The sequence below is a fragment of the Lathyrus oleraceus genome, chromosome 5 (assembly GCF_024323335.1).
Source record: "Lathyrus oleraceus cultivar Zhongwan6 chromosome 5, CAAS_Psat_ZW6_1.0, whole genome shotgun sequence".
Lineage (NCBI taxonomy): Eukaryota > Viridiplantae > Streptophyta > Magnoliopsida > Fabales > Fabaceae > Lathyrus > Lathyrus oleraceus.
The window spans coordinates 599,242,093-599,262,540 of record NC_066583.1 but is presented as its reverse complement, the minus strand read 5'-3'; the positions used below and the strand labels follow the sequence as shown (position 1 = coordinate 599,262,540).

At 38.4% G+C, this 20,448-nt stretch overlaps 1 non-coding gene across 1 annotated transcript; it reads left to right on the top strand.

Annotated features, from left to right (window-relative positions):
* Positions 1-8,274: 8,274 nt before the first annotated feature.
* Positions 8,275-8,381, top strand: LOC127088484 (small nucleolar RNA R71). The gene has a single exon (XR_007790319.1). It is a non-coding gene; the product is annotated as a small nucleolar RNA R71 (small nucleolar RNA).
* The last annotated feature ends 12,067 nt before the right edge of the window (positions 8,382-20,448 follow it).

The following is a 20,448-nucleotide window of genomic DNA, read 5'->3' as shown; positions in this document are numbered from 1 at the left end:
TACCACTGAGGTATAATCTCTTGATCTTCATGTAGTCTGGAAGACCTGTCCTTTTATGTGGGCAGGCACCTGTCTGAAGCCCTCCTTAAGAGGCAATGCTTGTGGTTGTTTAATTTTGTGCCAAGCAGGTAAAGACCTCTTAGGAGGCAATTGGCAGATAGAAGGGATGTGCAATCCATCCCCTGCTATTCAGTTGTGTCATTCACTTTGCTCACACACCATGTGTTAATGCATTGTGAATAAGAACCCAAGATCTTGTTGTGTCAGTCATCTGTGGAGAAGAGTTCCTACATTCTGAACTCCCACACTTTCTATTTGAGTCAAGCTCTCCCAGGCCAGGGATAAGAGCTGTGAGGTCTTACCCTCACTTCCCATTTCATCTGCTTCACCCTAGCTCTCAATGTTGGGGTTAAGAGCTAAAAACACCCCATTCCAGTTGGCTTGTTTGTCGAGGTTGACATGACCCCTTGACTAAAGCCTAGCCTTGTGTGAGCCAATTGTTTGCATATAGTGTGTGTGCTTGCTCTTGTGCTTGTGTTTGATGATTGTGCTGTTTAGGATAGCTTGCTTCCTGTGCAAGTTAGGATAGAGACCTCAACATAGGGATCGTATGCATGACAACTTCTAGGCTCGAGTCGTAGTCTCCATAGTAGCTTGTTATCTCCCTTTGTCTCTGGTTAGGATAGAAGTTCTTTCCCTATTTAGGGGAACTACGTCGCCCTGATCCTCATACCAGATGAGGTACGTAGGCAGGAGATGAGCTGATCTCTCCGGGCGCCCTTTTTCTTTTTCAACCCCCTTTGTGTGTGTTTGGAGTCTGACGTAAGTCCAGCGATTGGCAGTCGGTTTCCCATGTCTTGTTTGCTTGTTGGAGTCTGACATAAGTCCAACAATTGGCAGTTGGTTTCCTGTGTGTGTTTGTTGGTTCGGAGTCTGATGTAAGTCCAGCGATTGTCATTCGGTTTCCATGTTTGCCTGTTTGTGTGGAGTCTGACGTAAGTCCAGCGATTGGCAGTCGGTTTCCTGTGTGGGTTTTGTTTGGCGTGCGTTAACCGAGCTACGAGTGCTCTGATTCTTCTCCGGTCAGAGAAGATACGTATGCATAGGATGCGACATCCTAGCGAGCACGTTTCCCCTGTCCCGAACTACGTCGACTCTGATGTCTGTGTCTGACAGACTACGTAGGCCCAGGATGCGATATCCTGCCGAGTCCCGTTTCTTCCGTCTTTCTGTGTTTGTTTCCGGTGTGTGTGCAGTGTTTGAGCAGTCTTTAGCAACCTTCTTTCTATTCCTTTTCGAGCGTGGATCCCGTCGAGTACGACGGATGCGTAGGGGTGCTAATACCTTCCCTTCGCATAACCGACTCCCGATCCCATCTTTCTCTAGTCGCGAGACCATGTCTTTTCCAGGTTTACTTTGAGCGTTTCCTTTCCCTCTTTTGGGATAAATAACGCACGGTGGCGGCTCTGTTGTTTCGTTTTCCCGCCGGTTTTTTCGCGTAATGCGACACATGGGGTTTCTGGCACATAAATATGTGTAAACCCTTTTATTGGACCCAACTGTAGTTGTGGGGGATCGGATCGTAATCTGCCCTACCGAGTTCAGTGCCAGATACCTCTGAACCAACTAACAGTGGGTAAGTTTTTCTTTTTCTTTTTCTTTTTTTTCTTTTTGTAGCAAATTTTTACAATTCTTTGGTTTAAATGACTTTGTGAGGGTCACCTATACCGGAGTTGCCTTTTTTTGCTTTCTTTTATTTTTTTGTTTTTCTGGATCATTCACTTATTTGCATCGGTCCCCTACGTAGAGGATGCGTAGGCCGGAGCTGACTGCTGAGATAAACTACTGAGGACTTATACGGAAATGATGACTAAGGTCATGGTATATGAGGTTTCGGGAGTGGTTCCTATATTTACGAAGTCTATGGTGCTAAAATAATACTGATGTTTCGCAAAGTTCTCTCAAGTCACTGCATCCTTACTTAAAACATGCCTTTAAAACCTGAAAACTTTCGGAATAACACTATTTTCTTTTGCAAAAAAAATTCGGTGGGGCTAAAGGTATGGGGAGGTAGGATTGTACTAAAGATATACTATATTTGGTGACTCGTCAGACTCATGCATTATACTAAAAAGCAAAATAAACAACTAAAAGGAAATAAACTATCTAAAAACAGCAAAGAAAAAGCGATAAAGGAAAAGAAACAAGAAAGGTAATAAAGAAAAGACGATAGAGTCTCCTCCCACACTTGAATCGAACATTATCCCCAATGTTTTGAAATAAGATAAGGGAAGAGTTACCTGACAACCTATTGCTGACCACTGGTGCCCTCGCCATCCTGAGGTGGACGACGGGATCGGGTACGACGACGGTCTCTCTGATCCATCCTCGCTGGATCATACACACTGGTCATCATAGGATCTGGTAGTGTGAAATAATGGATAGCCTCGCTGTCGACCAGCAATCGGAACTGACATGGGTGGAAAGAGGCTATCCTCATCAACCCTCTGATCAAACAGAAGTCGATGTCCATGGTAGTGTACCCACAGTAGATCCGGAGATGTGACAGCTTGCGAGACAGACCTAAAGCGACAACAATTTGCGTGATGATTCCGCCCACATGGATGACTCCTTCAGTAGATCTGGAGATACCGCTGAGACTGTATAATAAAAAGTTCCCACATGCTACTGGGCGAGACTGGGATGCATAAAATAATAGGAAGATCTCCTCTTCACTCAGTAGTGTCTCTGCATCCAGCCTTCCCAAGAAGGAATGTGCTAATATCATCTGAAAGTATCTGAAGGCGGGGTTATGTATAACATGAGACAGTTGTGTAGATGGATCCTGGCTTCCGCCACCTGAGATATCACTCCAAAACTTCTCAACCTCCTTACCCATAAAATATCCCATAGGTGTCTCTGGGATAGCATCAAGAGTGGTCTGGAAGCCCAATAGGTCGCCGAACTCTTTCTGGCTGAAAGAGTACTCAACTCCAAAGAGCCTGAAAGCAGCATACCCATCTGGTCCAGAGTATGGGTCATAGTCGAATGAACTCAGGAACTCCAATGTCAGGTTCCTGTAGGTGTTACTCAAGTCATCGGCAAACTCGTCCCAGTGAAGCTGGTGGCTAAGGAATCAGATACTCGACTCGATACCCAGTGCCTCCATACAGTGCTGATCAGGATAACGTGTGGGTGCCATAGGATGCTGATACAGAGCGATGTAGCGCTCTCTCTGAGCATTATCTCTATAGGCCACGTGCATGTCATCGAAATCCTGCATCCTGTAAAAGTTGAGAAAGTGATCCTGAAAATGCAAACCATTCAAATTTTAGTCTTAATGCAAAATATGATAAAATAAAATAAAAATTAAATTAAATAAATGTGAAAAAGTAAAATGAAAGAAAAACCATGGGTTTCCTCCCACGCAGCGCTTGTTTAACGTCATTAGCTTGACGATTAGAATTTATACACCTGTAGTAGTAGGAATCGGTGGATCAATCAGAGTGTGGCTTGAGTAGTATGCTGGAATGTCTCCTTCTTCGTAGAGCTTTAGTCTTTGTCCATTTACAACGAATGGACCACAGGTATCGCTCTTGATTTCCACGGCTCCGGATCTCAGAATCTTGGAAACTTCGAAAGGACCAGTCCATCTTGAACGTAGCTTTCCAGGGAAGAGTCGTAACCTAGAGTTGATAAGGAGAACTGGATCGCCTACATTGAAATTTTTCTTCACTATTCTTTTGTCGTGATAGGCTTTTGTCCTCTCTTGATATATTTTTGCATTTTCGTAGGCAGATTGCCTAAGTTCTTCTAATTTATGAATGTCTAGGGTACACTTTTCTCCAGCGGCTAGGTAGTCTAAATTCAAAGTTTTAATGGCCCAATAGGCCTTATGCTCTAATTCGAATGGTAAGTGACATGATTTTCCATAAACTAATTGATAAGGAGTAGTTCCTATATGGGTTTTGAAAGCGGTTCTATAGGCCCATAATGCTTCTTGAAGCTTCTGAGACGAGTCTCTCCTAGAAATAGAAACAGTCTTCTCTAGGATTTGTTTTATCTCCCTATTAGATACTTCTACTTGGCCACTAGTTTGTGGATGGTATGGTGTTGCTACTCTATGCCTAACTCCATATTTTCTTAAAAGTTTGTCAAATATTCTCGATATAAAGTGTGATCCTCCATCGCTTATGACTAAACGTGGTGTTCCAAATCTAGGGAATATAAAGTTTTTAAATAGTTTGATTACTACCCTAGTGTCGTTTGTGGGTGCAGCTATAGCTTCAATCCACTTAGACACATAGTCTACAACTACTAAGATATACCTGTTTCCTAAGGATGATGGGAAAGGTCCCATGAAATCTATACCCCATACGTCAAAGAGTTATACTTCCTGAATGTTTCTTAGAGGCATTTCATCACGCCTTGAAATGTTTCCAGTGCGTTGGCATCTATCGCATTTGACAATGAAAGCATAAACATCTCGCCACATGGTAGGCCAGAATAGGCCAACTTGAAGAATCTTGGCGTATGTCTTATAGGTGCTCGCATGTCCACCATAGGGTGCAGAATGACAATGCTCGATAATACTATTTACCTCTTCTTCTGGAACGCAACGGCGAAAAATGCCATCTTTACCCCTTTTTAAAAGGAGCGGTTCATCCCAATAGAAGTTTCTCACATCGTGGAAGAATTTCTTCTTGCAGTGGTAGTCAAGATGAGGGGGTACTATATCAGCAGCTAGGTAATTAACGAAATCTGCATACCAGGGTACGTTACTTATTGCTAAGGAATTTTGGGGGTGCTCATAAAGATCTAAGTTATTATCTTCAATGGTTTCTACTCTAGCTATCAGTCTATCATAGGCGAAATTATCATTTATGGGTACTAGTTCAGGTTTTAGATGTTCTAGCCTAGAAAGGTGATCGGCTACTACGTTTTCAGTACCTTTTTTATCTCTTATGTCTAAATCAAACTCTTGTAGTAATAGAATCCATCGGAGTAACCTGGGCTTGGCATCTTTTTTACTTAATAGGTAACAAATGGCAGCATGATCAGTGTAAACTATAATTTTTGCTCCTACTAGATAAGATCTAAATTTGTCTATAGCGAAAACTACAACGAGTAATTCTTTTTCAGTTGTTGCGTAGTTAAGTTGGGCAACATCTAGGGTTCTACTGGCATAATAAATGGCATGTAATTTTTTTATCTTTCCTTTGTCCTAGAATGGCTCCAACTGCATAATCACTAGCATCGCACATTATCTCAAAAGGTTCCGACCAATCAGGTGGTTTCATAATGGGTGCAGAGATTAATGCTTGCTTTAAAAGATTAAATGCGTCATTACATTTTTCATCGAAAATGAATTTAGCATCTTTCATTAAAAGTCCAATTAAAGGTTTGGTTATTTTGGAGAAGTCCTTAATAAAACACCGGTAGAATCCAGCGTGTCCAAGAAAGCTTCGGACTTCTATGATGGTTTTTTGTGGTTTTAGGTTTTCTATAACTTCTATTTTAGCTTTATCTACCTCTATACCTTTTTCAGAAACTATATGTCCTAAAACTATTCCTTCGGTCACCATGAAATGACACTTTTCCCAGTTTAGCACGAGGTTCACCTCCACGCATCTCTCTAGGATTTTCTCAAGGTTAGCAAGACAATTACGGAAATCAAATCCGCAAACCGAGAAATCATCCATAAACACTTCCATGATACCATCAAGGTAATCTGCGAAGATTGACATCATGCATTGTTGGAAAGTGGCTGGGGCATTACAGAGGCCGAATGGCATTCGTCTGTAGGCAAAAGTTCCATAAGGGCATGTAAAGGTAGTTTTTTCTTGATCTTCGGGGTGGATAGGTATTTGGAAGAATCCAGAGTATCCATCTAGATAGCAGAAGTAAGAGTGTCTGGCTAGACGCTCCAACATTTGATCTATAAATGGTAAAGGGAAATGATCCTTCCTAGTTGCTTTATTTAATTTTCTATAATCTATACACATCTGCCATCCTCCTTCTAAACATTTTTCTACATGTTCGCCTTTATCGTTTTGCACGACTGTGATGCCTCCCTTTTTAGGTACTACATGCACAGGGCTCACCCACTTACTATCCGAGATCTGATAGATGATACCTGCCTCAAGTAACTTAAGAACTTCCTTTTTAACGACATCACTCATTATAGGGTTTATTCTTCTCTGATGTTCCCTAGAGGGTTTTGAATCTTCTTCGAGCGAAATCCGATGCATGCATACAGATGGGCTTATACCTTTCAGGTCAGAGATATTATATCCTAAGGCTGAGGGATATCTTCGTAAAACGTCTAAAAGTTGGTTTGTTTCCTCTTGGCTCAAGGTAGTACTAACTATAACTGGACGGTTCATCTCTTCATCGAGGAACTCATATCCCAGGTTCTTAGGCAGTTCCTTAAGTTCTAAGGTTGGTTTCTTAGGGCATGGCATAGGATCTGGGGCAAGGGATAAACATCCGTAAAGGTTATCATCGATGTAGGGTTTCTTAAAGTCATCATCTTCCCTTATGAGAGTTGATGGTAACTTAATTGTTTTTATAATTTCTTTTTGTTCTAATTCTCTAACACATTCATCAATGATATCTAAGGCATAACACGAGTCTCCCATCACAGGTGCCATAAGAAATTTCGAAAGTATACATTCTATTTTCTCGTCACCTACCTCAAATGTCAACTTTCCTTTCTTGACATCTATTATGGCTCCTGCAGTCGATAAGAATGGTCTACCTAGAAGGATTGGTATATCATTGTCCTCTTTGATGTCCATGACAACAAAATCAGTAGGGATAAATAACTGACCTATCCTAACAGGAACATCTTCTAAAATGCTTATCGGATATTTAACAAATCTATCAGCTAACTGGAGTGACATCTTAGTGGGCTGTAATTCTCCTAAGTTTAACCTCTCACAAACTGCTAAAGGCATTAGGCTCACACTAGCTCCTAAGTCTAGAAAAGCTTTTTCGATGACATGATTACCCAAAAGGCAAGGAATGGAGAAATTTCCAGGATCTTTATCTTTCTTAGCTAATTTGTCCTCGGAAATAGCATTACATTCCAAAGGCTTCAGATCGTCAAGTCTACGTTTGTTGGTAAGGATGTCTTTGAGAAACTTTGCATAAGAAGCTATTTGGGTGATGGCTTCTGTGAAAGGGATTTCTACATGAAGTTTTTCTATAACTTTAATAAATTTTTGATACTGTTTATTGATCTGGTTTTGTTTGAGTCTTTGCGGATATGGTATAGGTGGTTTATATGGCGGGGGTGGTACGTAAGTTTTATCTTTAGGTTCTTCTACTTTTTCTCGACCTTCCTGGTTTTCAGATTCCTCTGGTTCCTTTACTTCGTCTGTGGGTTTGGTACATTCCTTAGAAGTTTCAGGTTCACTCAATCTAGGGTTTGGTGGCTCATCATAAGCGTCCCCACTTCGTAGGGTAATGGCATTGGCTTGTCCTCTCGGATTTTGTTGAGGTTGTTCAGGGAATTGTCCTCCAGGAGTAGTCTGATGGGCTTGGTTTAAAGCTACCTGAGAGATCTGGGTTTCAAGCATCTTAGTATGAGTAACTATTTGGTCAACCTTGGTTCCTAACTGAGTAATCAATTCGTTAACATGAATGTTTTGGTTCATGAACTCTTTGTTTTGTTGGGTTTGAGCAGTGATAAAATTTTCCATAATTTTCTCAAGGCTTGGCTTTGGTGGCACAAGTTGCATAGGTTGATTTGATCTTGGGGCTTGATAACTAGTTCTCGGAGGTGCATTATTTTGGATTGGGTTATTATTTTTATAGGAGAAGTCCGGGTGATTCCTCCATCCAGGGTTATAGGTATTCGAGTATGGATTCCCTTGGGTGTAGTTCACTTGCTCAGAGTGGGTTTCGTTTAATAGACTGCATTCTGTAGATTGGTGTCCTTTGGTTCCACATATCTCACAATCCGACGAAACTACGGCTACAGTATTCGGGTTTATGCACATATGCTCGACTTTGAGGGTTAATGCGTCCATTTTAGCTTGCATCATGTCTATAGAGCTTAGTTCATGCACTCCTCCTTGGGCTTCCTTCTTCTCAACTGTCGCTCGTTAGACTCCCCATGATTGATGGTTTTGAGCCATATCTTCGATGAGGGCACTAGCTTCAGGATAAGGTTTGTTCATCAGAGCACCGCCCGCGGCAGCGTCGATGGTCATCTTTGTGTTGTAATGAAGTCCATTATAGAAGGTTTGAATGATTAACCAATTTTCTAAACCATGATGTGGGCATGTTCGTAACAACTCTTTATATCTCTCCCAAGCTTCGAACAACAATTCTCCTTGGTTTTGGGTAAATCTAGTTATATGGTTTCGAAGAACGGCGGTCTTACTCGGGGGAAAATATCTAGCAAGAAAAACTCTTCTAAGGTTATCCCAAGTCGTAATGGAATTGGGTGGAAGAGAATCTAACCATGATAGGGCTTTATCTCTGAGGGAAAAATGAAATAATCTTAAACGTATTGCCTCAAGAGAAGCTCCATTGGTTTTAAAAGTGTCTGCTAATTGAAGAAATATTTTTAAATGTTGGTTTGGGTTCTCAGTAGCGAGACCTGCGAATTGTCTCTGTTGCACTAGTTGCAACAGGGATGGTTTAAGTTCAAAGTTATTAGTTGGGATGGTTAGGTTTACTATACTAGAACTAGGTTCTTCATTAGATGGTTGAGCGAAATCTTTAAGAGGTCTTTGGTTTTGATCTTCGGCCATAGCTCTCTAAATTCTATGAAAGAATAAACGTGTGTGAGCGTAACGTTCAGGTTCCGCCAGAGGATATACTAAGCTTAAACTTCCGGTGCTGCGAGTTCTTCGCATTGACCGGCGGGAAATAGCCTAAGTCTAAACGATATAGCAACAGGAAAATGAAATTTGACGAAATTGGTCCCCGACAACGGCGCCAAAAACTTGATGCGGTGCTTTTCGCAAGTATACGAACGCGTCAGAGTAATATAAAAGATTGTGGAATCCACAGAGACCAAATGTCAATCTATCGTTATCTATTGTTATGGTGTTTATCAAAGGCAATCAAAATAGGTGTTTTTGGAGTGTGCAACGAAAAATAAAGTGTTGAATAAAGATTAATTAATAAAGACAGGGTCGAATGTAATTCACGTAATCAATTAATAATCCATGTACTTGCTAATAGAACTACTTATGGGCAATGTTTTCTACTTTGAAAAGAACTAATATAACAGGAACTGTCGCTTTCGCGTATTCAGAATCGAGTTGTACTCCCTAATCAAACCCTCTTATTGTCACTTATAAAAAGGCGCGCATTGTATTAGAGTAGTAAACCTATTTTTAAGAAATATAGTATCTTGACTAAGTTGAAAAGTATTATAACCTGGATTTCTTAACCAAAAGAGGTTCTCACGAACCAGACTCTAAACTTATAAACGCGTCCGAAAATAGTTTTAAAATCTCTTTTCTTCTTAAATTAAGAACTCCTAATGAACTAAACAAAGCGCTTTCGCTGTTTTTGAAATAGTTAAAAACAATTAAGTTTAGATAGACGTTGGACGGCTTTCGATCTTACCCAACGGAGTTGAAGTGCGGGAAAACTTAAGTTGAAAGTTAAAATAGCCCTTAAGTGCTTCTATGAACAATTGTACGGATTATCGGTTCAATTACGATTCTTACATTCTAACCTTATAGATTTAGTTAGACATGGTAAAGTAAAAGTGCATTAATTTAAATAAAAGTAGTGCGAGTGCGGAAAGTAAATAAAAGTAGTGCGAGTGCGAGGAAATAAATAAAGTAGTGCAAGTGCGAGGAAATAAATAATTTAAAGCGAGTGCGAGGAAATAAATAATTTAAAGCGAGTGCGAGGAAATAAATAATTTAAATCGAGTGCGAGGAAATAAATAAAGTAAAGCGAGTGCGAGGAAATAAATAACTTAAAGCGAGTGCAGGAAAATAAATAAAAGTAAAGCGAGTGCGGGAAAATAAATAAGATAAAGACAAGTAATAAAAACCTGCTCCAATCGGAGGGTTGAATAAATTGCAAAGCGGAAATGAAAATGGCGGCAGGATTAACTTCCTTCCAAAGTGCTCCAAACTCGATTACAGACTCTATCACAGACTCGATTACACAATTGTGGTAACACTCCAATGCGAAGCGATTACCACTTTAAAATACTGAATATATGCCTAAGTGAAACAAAGTTGCTCTGAGTTTTCCTCTGCTCTAAGTTTGGATCATTGTAAAAGTGATTTCGAGTTTCTATTTATAAGCAAGTAAAAAGATGGAAATGACAAGGATGCCCTTTAACTTGAAAATGGGAGGGAAAACTTTTCCTCTTGTGGTGCCCGCCACAAGGCCAATCTGAGGCGCCTTAGTGGAAGTAGTGGGGAACGTGGAAGTTGAGGGAAGTTGAGCTTGGACACGTCATGGCAGGGTCTATGGCGCCAGCCATGGGGTAGGCCACAAGTACAAAATGCTGAATTTTAGGGTTTTTAGCTCTTTTTCACTCCTTTTCTCGATCGGAGATCCAATTAAAGTAAAAACCTGAAAACAAAGGAAAACATAGCAATAACACAACAAAATAGAAATAAAACAACTAGAATGCATGTGAAATCGGAGTCGAAAATACGGTAAATTTCAGTGTTATCACATATACAAGTCCTCCGAAATAACAAAATGAGGTGCCTCATTAAAAACACCACCCCTTACGAGGTGCATAGGGAAAAGAGTGCACCCTAAAAATAACATGTCCTTATAAATTGTAGATACGTAATAATCGCCTGATCCAAAATAACCAAGTAACTAAATAAAATAAATGAAAGTAAACAAACGATAGTGGAAAAAGTGATTCTAGAGGGCATTCCTCATGGGCTTTTAATCCCTGATCTCTTCACCAACTGAAGGGGGAGACTCTTCGCCTTTGCAAGCTTCTCTTGGAGGTTTATTCCTGAGCCTGCCTTCCTGGTGTTCACGCCTAGAGTGCATACCATTTTCAAGTTAAGGCTCTTTATGCTACACTTCAAGGAAATTTATTGATCTCCTTGGATAACTCCTACCTGCTCGTCAGAGAGCAGACACTTCATGCTAGTGGACAAAGTGATGCCCAACTAGTTAAAATTTGACTGCCCAATAATAATATTATAAGAATATGAGCCATCAATAATCAAGTACCTGATCTTAATTTCTTTGTCATGTTCATGCTCTCCAAAGCCTGTCTTTAGCGTGACGTAACCTTTCACTTACACTTACTCCTCGGAGAATCCAACTAGAGAGCCCTTAAAGGGCTTTAGGTCTTTTGGGTTGAGGAGATGTCTCTTAAATGCGTCTAAGTATAATATGTTTACAAAACTTCCTTGATATATGAGAACTCTTTTGATCTCACACTTATCGCATCTGACAATAATGACGACAAGGTCATCATTAAAGCGTCGCAAAAAATACAGAGTCGTCACCGATTTTATTGATTCCAAAGGAAAGGGAAAATAACGATAAAACCCCAAATGAGAGAAATGGTCTCGCAACCAAGAGTGGATTCGGAAGTCGGTTATGCAAGGGGAAGGTATTAGTACCCCTCACATCCATGGTACTCCATGGCAACCACTTGCTCGTATCAAATGCATATGTATGTTGTTTATCTGTAAGTTGCTTGTTATCGAGAATAAGACGAAAGAATGATATGAGAGATAAAATAAGTTTTAATTTATTGTGCTTGCCAAGGATTTGGGCTCTTGTGCCTACATATCCTCATACGTGCAATAAGGAAGTCAGAGCTTTGTAGTTCGGCTCACAAACAAAACATTTGTTTGGTTGTTTTTATTGAACTATATTGAAGTTCACGTGCTACTGTTCACTTGCTTGTATACTCTATCATGGGAGCGGGAAGTATTTTTTTATTTACGGTAAAATGGATACGCTTGGATCACACTCTAGCAGTTAAATATTACTTGCTCACACGTGGAGGCTTAAGTGTCGTTCACGGTAGAACGAAAGTAATATGTCACTATTGAAAGGTTTTGAAGAGAATGTCGTAAGGAAAAAAAATGATTTGATTTGTTGGGGTTGATTTTATGTAAGGAGACAAGCATCAGACCCTTGGCTAGATACAGTCAACGATCCAAGAACTCGGGAGTTAAGAGGACAATGTTATCCTAACCACTCTTTTTCATCCAAAAAAGAGATTTGAGTTGTGAAAAGAGTTCAACAAGTCTAATCATTGGAACTTAGAGGGAGACAAGTATTTGACCCTTGACTAAGTTCAGTCAACAATCAGAGTACTTAGAAATCGAGAGGACAATGAAATCCTAACTACTCTTTTTCTCCCTCATAGCACCTAGATCTAACTTGTTTGAATCATTAGATGTTTTAAGGGGGAAAGTTAAGTGTCGGGTCCTCGTACTAGGTACGACCGATAACCCAAGTACTTGAATGTTATGTACAAGCACGTACACACCATTTTGCATTCCAATTTGTTATGAAAATGGTTTTGAAAAAGGCACTTGTCGTTGGATCAAGTGTTTGAGTTTATTATAAAAAAGTGTGTGTGAAGGAATGGAGGATAGAGATGGAATGAGGTTGAGAAGAGAATGGAGAAGAGATATGCATAATGGATCATGGAATGGATGGAGAGTACTTGACGTTGAATTAAGTATTCACATTGCAATGGTGTGAGTTTTATTCAAAAAACAACTTGACGTTGAATCAAGTACCTTTTGTTTCTTTCGAAATGCTTTATTTATCATTTTGTATTTTATCTTTGTTATTAACATGCATGGTGAACTAACTAGAAAACAATAAATTTAAGTTATTACATGATCATGGGGTGGGGTAACATTTGACCCATAATGGGGGGATGGATCCACACAATATACGTAAAAGGAAATAGAAAGAATTATACAAATTACAAACCATGTGCCATGCCTAAACCATACAAGTGGCACGGCACTTCAAACAATATAAGATAATTGAATGAGAATGAAATGATTAAGAGCATGGCTAGCCAGGAGTGAATTTGAATCTCAAAATCACATGTGGATACAAAATAACAAACATGTTAGCATGAGATCAAGTCAAATGAATGAGAATGATGCAACAATATGTAAGTATATTCAATGGTTATAATCGATTCAAAAGGAAAATGATTAATCAATGAAAAACAATCAAATATCTATCGTATGGTCATGGAAAATGAAATTAGACATACAAGACATTCATTACCTAAATTGAAATGGGATTTTCAATTTACAATATGATCACAAACCAAATAATCGATTAAATGGACAATTAAAGTGAACATTACTTCTAAAGACTAAAGTCTACCTAAGCATGAATTAGGATCAAAATTAATCAAATGGAAAATTCACAATCTAAATTCAAGAATTGAATTCTAATCTACATGATCATACAAATCATCATATAAAAGTCAAATTGAATGAATCCTAAGATCAAAACATGGTAAAATCAATCCTTAACAATATTAATCTCAACAAAAATCCACAAAATAAAATAACCAAAATCTAATGACTAAAACCTATTCATGACATGGTTAATCAAATGAAAATTAATTTTGGAAAATTAAGAAATTAAATCTAATCTAAAAATTGATTAAACCTAATTACACCTAATTATTCTAACTAAATCTAATTATGGATTAACTAACTAAACAACCAAAATGAATTAGTTTCTAATACCTAAAATCAAGAAAATTCTAAACCCAACATGGGTTAACAACTAAGCATCAGGATTAACAACAAAATTAAATGGAATTAAGATAAATTAAAAAACCTTAATCAAGGATTAAGAAAAAGTTAATAATTATGAATCTGGAATGGGTTCTGAGGGGGGGGGGTGCAATATTGATGGAGGGTTCTATGCCAAGAAACAATAACGTTTGGGCCAAAGGCCCAGTTTATTAATTCTTCCAACGGATCCATCATGAACATCCAACTTCAATGCCCGACACACCTAAAGTTGATGCACTGTAAGTGATAACACGATGTCACCGCCATTGTCGAAGATCTCAAGTTGAACGCAGGAAAATCTCGCTTCGATCTCGAAAGTCTAGAATTAATCGCAAGAAATTTTGTTCGTAAGGCATGATCCGCTGTCGCGTGCGGGTCAAATTGAGTGTTTTTCAAAAACGTAGTACGACGACAATTTTAACTCGGATATCGTTCTCACAAGGATATTTGATTATTATTATCCAAAGGTAAATCGAATTAAGGGGGGGGGTTGTTTGGTTTGGTGTTCGATTAAGAAAAAGTGATTATTAAAAGAAATTCTTGAAATAAGCTGTTATGAAATAAGTGATTATGAAATAATTCAATCTACCGATTCAGTTCCTACTATCATCGATTAATATAATTTTAATACCCTAGGCGGATTGCCTATTCCTATTTGGATACAAACTCAATGACAAACGCGGTGAAGTTTGTGAGATGTATGATCCTATTGTCCGAATTAAGCAAACGGGATAAGTTTTCATGGATTAAGCAAACATGATTGATCAGACACAAAAACAAATTAAGAAAACGTGACGTGCCTATGTTAGGATCATACAATCAACCAAATTGAATCAATATATTTCATGCAATCGAATTAAGCATACAAGAACACAAAATATCATTGAAAGGAATTAAACTAAAATTAACATTATAATAATCTCAAGTTTTGGAACCTGAATTACGGCAGATCGAATCAGAGGGATTAGTTCTCCATGGAATTTGTACAAGCTTTCAAATTTTTGTGAATAGTGATCCCGTGTACTGTTTTCGACTGCTTAGGTTATAGGAAAAGTAGAATAAACCTAATTTGGTCAAAACATAACCCAGACCCAAACTAAATAACCCAACACAAAATATAAATCTAGTGGTAAAGGCTTCAACGGATTTTTCAACCATGCTACAGTCTGAATTAGCTTCTGACTTCTTCATGAAAGTCGTAGCTCTTTCTCTTATCTTTCTAATGACTAGTAGCACGCCTCGATTTGATACTCCTAGCTCCAGTTATGAATTTATTCGTGCAAACTGCTATTGCTGAAAATAAACTGCGTAAAACAAATAAGTGTAAAAATAAGATAAATTATGAAAACACATTAAAAGTGAAAAATAACCAAACTAAAACATGGAAATGCATAAGTATAAATATAGAAGAATGTGCATCAAAATGCACTGATCAAGGCACATAATTTCACTTTGGTTTCGCTCTCTCCACCAAGAACTTCCAACGAATACTCAAGAAACCAGTTTCTCCATCTGCACCAGAATCAAATTCAAATTCGTTAGCAACGGAATAAAGACACCGAAGGAAGGAGAATGACTTACCGGGTGATTCAGACACGGTGACTCCGATACGTTTCTCTCTGAGGTTCTTAGATTGCTTCCTTTATGCGCTATTGACGTTCTTCGTGTTGTGAATTGTTGTTGCGTATTGAGATGAAGAGTGAAGACATTGTGGATTCGTGATGCGTTGTGTTGTGCTGCTCATGACGATGAATTATTGTTGATTTCAGGGTGCGGGATTGTTGCTTGAGGATCAAAAGGGCTATCGATGAAGGTGAAGTGAACCAAAAGCCTTCGAATTTCTCTTTTCTGTTTTTTTTCTTCGATTCTTGATCTTTTGTTGAAGATCTCTTCTTCTTTGATTCCACTTCTGTTTATGATTTTTTTGGTGGTCCTTTGAAGGTTGTGGGTGGTTGTATGAATGGAAGATGGTTGGAGAAGAGAGAGGTTTTTCTGGATTGTGTAGAGGTTATGGAGGATGGTTGAAGGTCGAAAGTTTCTATTGAAGGAAGTGAGAGGAAGTTGCAGGAGAATTTTTATAGGTTTTGAAGTTGTCGAGTTTTTTTAGCAGTTTCAGGTCCTGCTTTTTGGGAGGAGGGTGGTGAAGGTTTGTGAGTTCAGAATTGTTTAGAGAAGTTAGAAATCTGTTACATTCGGTTGAGGGGTGGTTGATAAGTTGGTTATGACAGTTAAGATGCAGTTTTGAATTTCTGTTACAGTCTGATTTTCTTATTTGAAGGTTGTGGAAGTTATTTCGGTTAGAAGTTACAGGTTGAAGAATTATGGTTAGAGTTGGAGAGGGATTAGAGGAAACAAATTTTTGTTGAAGATTCTGATTGTTATAGTAGTTAGAGAGGGAAGTAAAGGTGGTTGTGAGTTCTGTTAAGAGGGAGTGAAATTGGTTGTAAGTTTTGTTAAGAGGTTGTTAGCGGGAGGTTTGTGTCGCCGACTCAGTTGCGGTTATGTTGCGGGAATTGAGGTTAGTTTTTATGGAGGAGATTAAAGAGTTGGTTTTTGTGAGTTTCTGTTATATGGTCAGTTGAGAAACAGTTAGAGGTTGGTTGGAGATTTCAATTCCGTTGGCGGTTGATGATAGTTGGCGATGTTGGTGTAAGCCCTAGAGGCCAATACTTTTGGTACTTGTATCGAATTATTTAGTAATAATAAAAGGCTTTTTCTTTAATATGTTTTTTTAATAAAGTCCCTAGAATAGCTAGTCCGTTTAATGTATCAAGTGTGACTTGATCATGAGATCACATTAAACATAAGGACATTATTCTTAAAGTATCCGTAGTCGAGCTTTATTGTGAAGTGGGATAACATTAAAGCATTAAGACTATTATATATATAGACTGATGATCACATCTCATGGATCATGGATAAGGAGTTATCAAGTCTTAAACATAGGTATGAATATTAAGAGTAATATTTATACTGGATTGACCCGCTATGAGAATACTATATAGAATGTTATGCAAAGTGTCATAAGTTATTCTCATGGTGATAATGGTGTATACCACCCTTCGACCTGAAACCACTATGGACCCTAGATGTAGAGTCGAGTGCTTTATTGCTGATAAAATATTATCCGTAATTGGATGACCATAAAGACAGTTGATAGGTACTCCACGAAGCATGCTGAGGGACATGAGTGACCTAGATGGAATTTGCCCATCCTGCATAACAGGATAAATGTCTATGGGCCCAATATTGAACTGGACAAGGATGACACGGTCTATGCCTTGTGTTCAATATAGACATAAGGGCAAAAGGGTGATTATACACATAAGTATTATCACAGAAGGATTTGTCAGATCACATGACATTTTCGTGTCTTGGGTAGCAGTGATGTGTTGCTAGATACCGCTCACTGTTTATTATGTTAAATACGTGATTTAATATAATTGTCAATGCCTCGAAAACCTACAGGGTCACACACAAAGGACGGATTGATGAGAGATAGAGTAACTAAGGAACACCGTAAGGTACGGTGCACTTAAGTGAGTTGTAGAACATCGTAAGGTACGATGTACTTAAGTAGAATACGAAATATGATAAGGTACCACACGTTTAAGTGATTTTGGCATATTATAAGATATGGGCCAAATACACTTAAGTGGGCTTTTTAGCTTGAAGCCCGCACAAGTGGTTATATAAATAGAACCCTTGTGCAGAAGCATTAAGTGCGATTGCATTTTCGTTTTCTCTTTCTCTCTCTCTCTCACACTCAAAGCCTTCATTCATAGCAGCTAACACTGAGATTGAAGGAATCCGTTTGTGTGGACTGAGTAGAGGCGTTATCATCGTTCAACGTTCATGATCGCTCTGTAGATCTGCATCAAAGGTTTCGATCGTCACAAGAGGTAACTATTCTATCACTGATCATGCCCATTCGTAAGGATCACTAAAGGAGAAAATTTTAATTTTCGCTGCGTTTTGGATCGCCGTTCTCCTTCAGGCGACAGTTGGAATTCGGTTCATTCTGTTAGATGTTTGAAGGAGTTCTAGTTCTAAATTGAGTAGTTAGCATGGTTTCAAGAAGTCCTAAATGCTTATGTTTGCATATTTTTATGAAGGTTTTTCTTTTCCAAATCCTATTATGTGGTTGTTATATGCGGATATTGGTGGTTAAAAATCTTTTCTTTCTTTTGCAGGATTCCCAATTACTATGCAGTTGGAGGGAATTGAATTCGGTTAGGTTGGGTTCAGGTGACTTTCATTCTGTTATGACTTGTTATGGTTCTATTGAAGGAAGGTTAAGGGATTGGCTTCAAGTGTGGAAAACGGTTCAAAAACTTCTGTTTCTACCCTTTTTTTTATTCTGTTCTGGTTTGATGTGGGTTATGGAAAGGTTGTTAAAGCCGGTTGCAATGTTTAGGGTGTTGTTGGACAGTTATGCTGAATTGGGATATTCGGTTTTGGTTGAGTAAGGAGGGTTCTCGAAGAATGCCGATTTTGGATTCTGTTATGGAGCGGTTGGAAAATAACTATCGTTCTGTTATCGGTTGGAAATTCGGTGGGTGGTTAATGGTTGTTACAAGTCAGTTTCAGTTATTGTCTATGGTTTGTTATGATTAAGTTATTTTTGTTCTAAAATTCTATTCTAAAATTCTGTTTTGGAGTTTTCATTGCAGAACTGAGTTCTGATGTTGTTGCTATGCAGGTTCTTGGTTTGGCGGTTTTTCTTGAGTGTTACAGCTGTAGATGATGGCGCTGCACTCTGGTGTAGTGTGGTTTGGCCACAACGCAACCAGTTTCTAGAGAATGTGTTTGTTGATCCGAACAGTTTTGGAATAGGACCAGATGACAAGTATAAATGTGAAGATCCAAAGTTTACAGAAGGCATTACTCATGTCTGATCTTCTCCTGTGTGTTGTAAATTTCGTAATCAAAATTCAAGTTGTACCAAAGTTGGAAATGAATGTAAATGTATATATGTAAATGAAATTTGAAATTGAATCTATGTAATTGGAATGGAATTTAAATGTACATTTTGTAGTTTGGAATGGATTTGTAATGGTTTAAATTGTGTTAAAAAGTAGCCAAAATATTGTAATTTGAATTTATTTATGAAAGGATTTGGAAATGAATAAATAGAATTTTGCTTATGTATGAAAATGTCGTGAAATGTAGTAGGAATGGTACTTGAAATTGAATGATAATTGTGATTTTGAATGGTGTAACGGTAATTGAAAATTTGATGGCTACGGGTTAACAGAAATTGAAAAGTGAATGTATGAGTTATGTTGTGATTTGAATAAATGGTTTAATGCTACATTGTATGGCTTATGTAATGTATGGGATTTAAATGCAAGGCTTATGCAAATGGTTAATGAACACGAATTGAAAAAATGACAAATGGTTCATGAAGTTGAAAGTGATTTAAAAAGCATGAAGAACAAATTGGTAATAAAACTGAATAAGCTTGAATAAAAATGCAATGTATATGAAGATGATTAAAAATGGACTTAAAAATATGAAGGTGATAAAAAATGGATTTTGATTAGATGGTTGACTTTGGTCAACGGTTTGGCCAAAAAGTCAATAGTTGACCAAAAAGTCAACTTAGGTCGAAATGTTTGTTTTCTTGTGAAAATAGACCATGATGACAATGCAATGCACAAATGAACTGTAACTATTAAGAATTGATTATCTAATGAACCAAACATAAGTCAAAGTCTTGACCAACTATGAACATGTATGCACCATGACTGAATATGGATGTGACTGAAAAGTGTGATGTTCTTAAACCAAATAAAACATGCCAAGTTCCAAGACTTGAAGTTCAATCCTACCAAACCAACCAACTGATACTTAATCAAGCAACAAATCGTAACATCTTGAATGAATCTTAACCAATGAATCAGAACCATGAATCTTAAACAAATAACCGAATCATTTATAATGAACCAAACAAATCAGATTCAACCTTCCTGAATTAGGGTTTCCACTATGCTCCCTGATGAATACCCGTAAGATGAAAAGTTCCAACACAACCATGTCCATCACATGAACCCTAGCCTGAAGACTTAACCTTGATTCCATGTCATGTGTGATAAAACCCTTGAATCCATGATTATGCTTTTTCAAATACAAGTGGAATGTGTTATGATACAATGGATATGTAGACGAGATGAATGCAAATGCTTGGTGTTAGTGACCTAGATGAACTAGTGAAGGATAAGGTGAATTTTGGGGTATGACAATCATTATGAGGGTGAGTTCCAGATGCGTCCTTCTCTGAGAAGGAGATTTCGAATTCTGGTGTCTTCGTATCGCCTTCACATTCATTGTTAAGGAGGTCTTCTATATTAAAAAATTGGTGAGTGTATCTCCTGCGAGCATAACTAGTCTCTCTGCCTCTGGGAATTCTCCTGCAATAGTGTTAAGCGTGTGGTGCATGAATTTGCTATCCTCGCCTGTGGATGATTCCTTTTCCTTATTGGGCATGGGGATCACCACGTCATCTCGCCTATGGGAGCTGAATATTTCAAGTCCACAGAAAGAATTGCCCTTAACATACTTCTTGATGTGTCTCTCCTGGATCAACCTCACTGTAACACCCGAGGCCGAAGAGGGCATATAATGATTACATATAACACCCGAGAGCGGGGGAGTGGTTGTTGGTGCACGAGGCATGACAATAAGACAC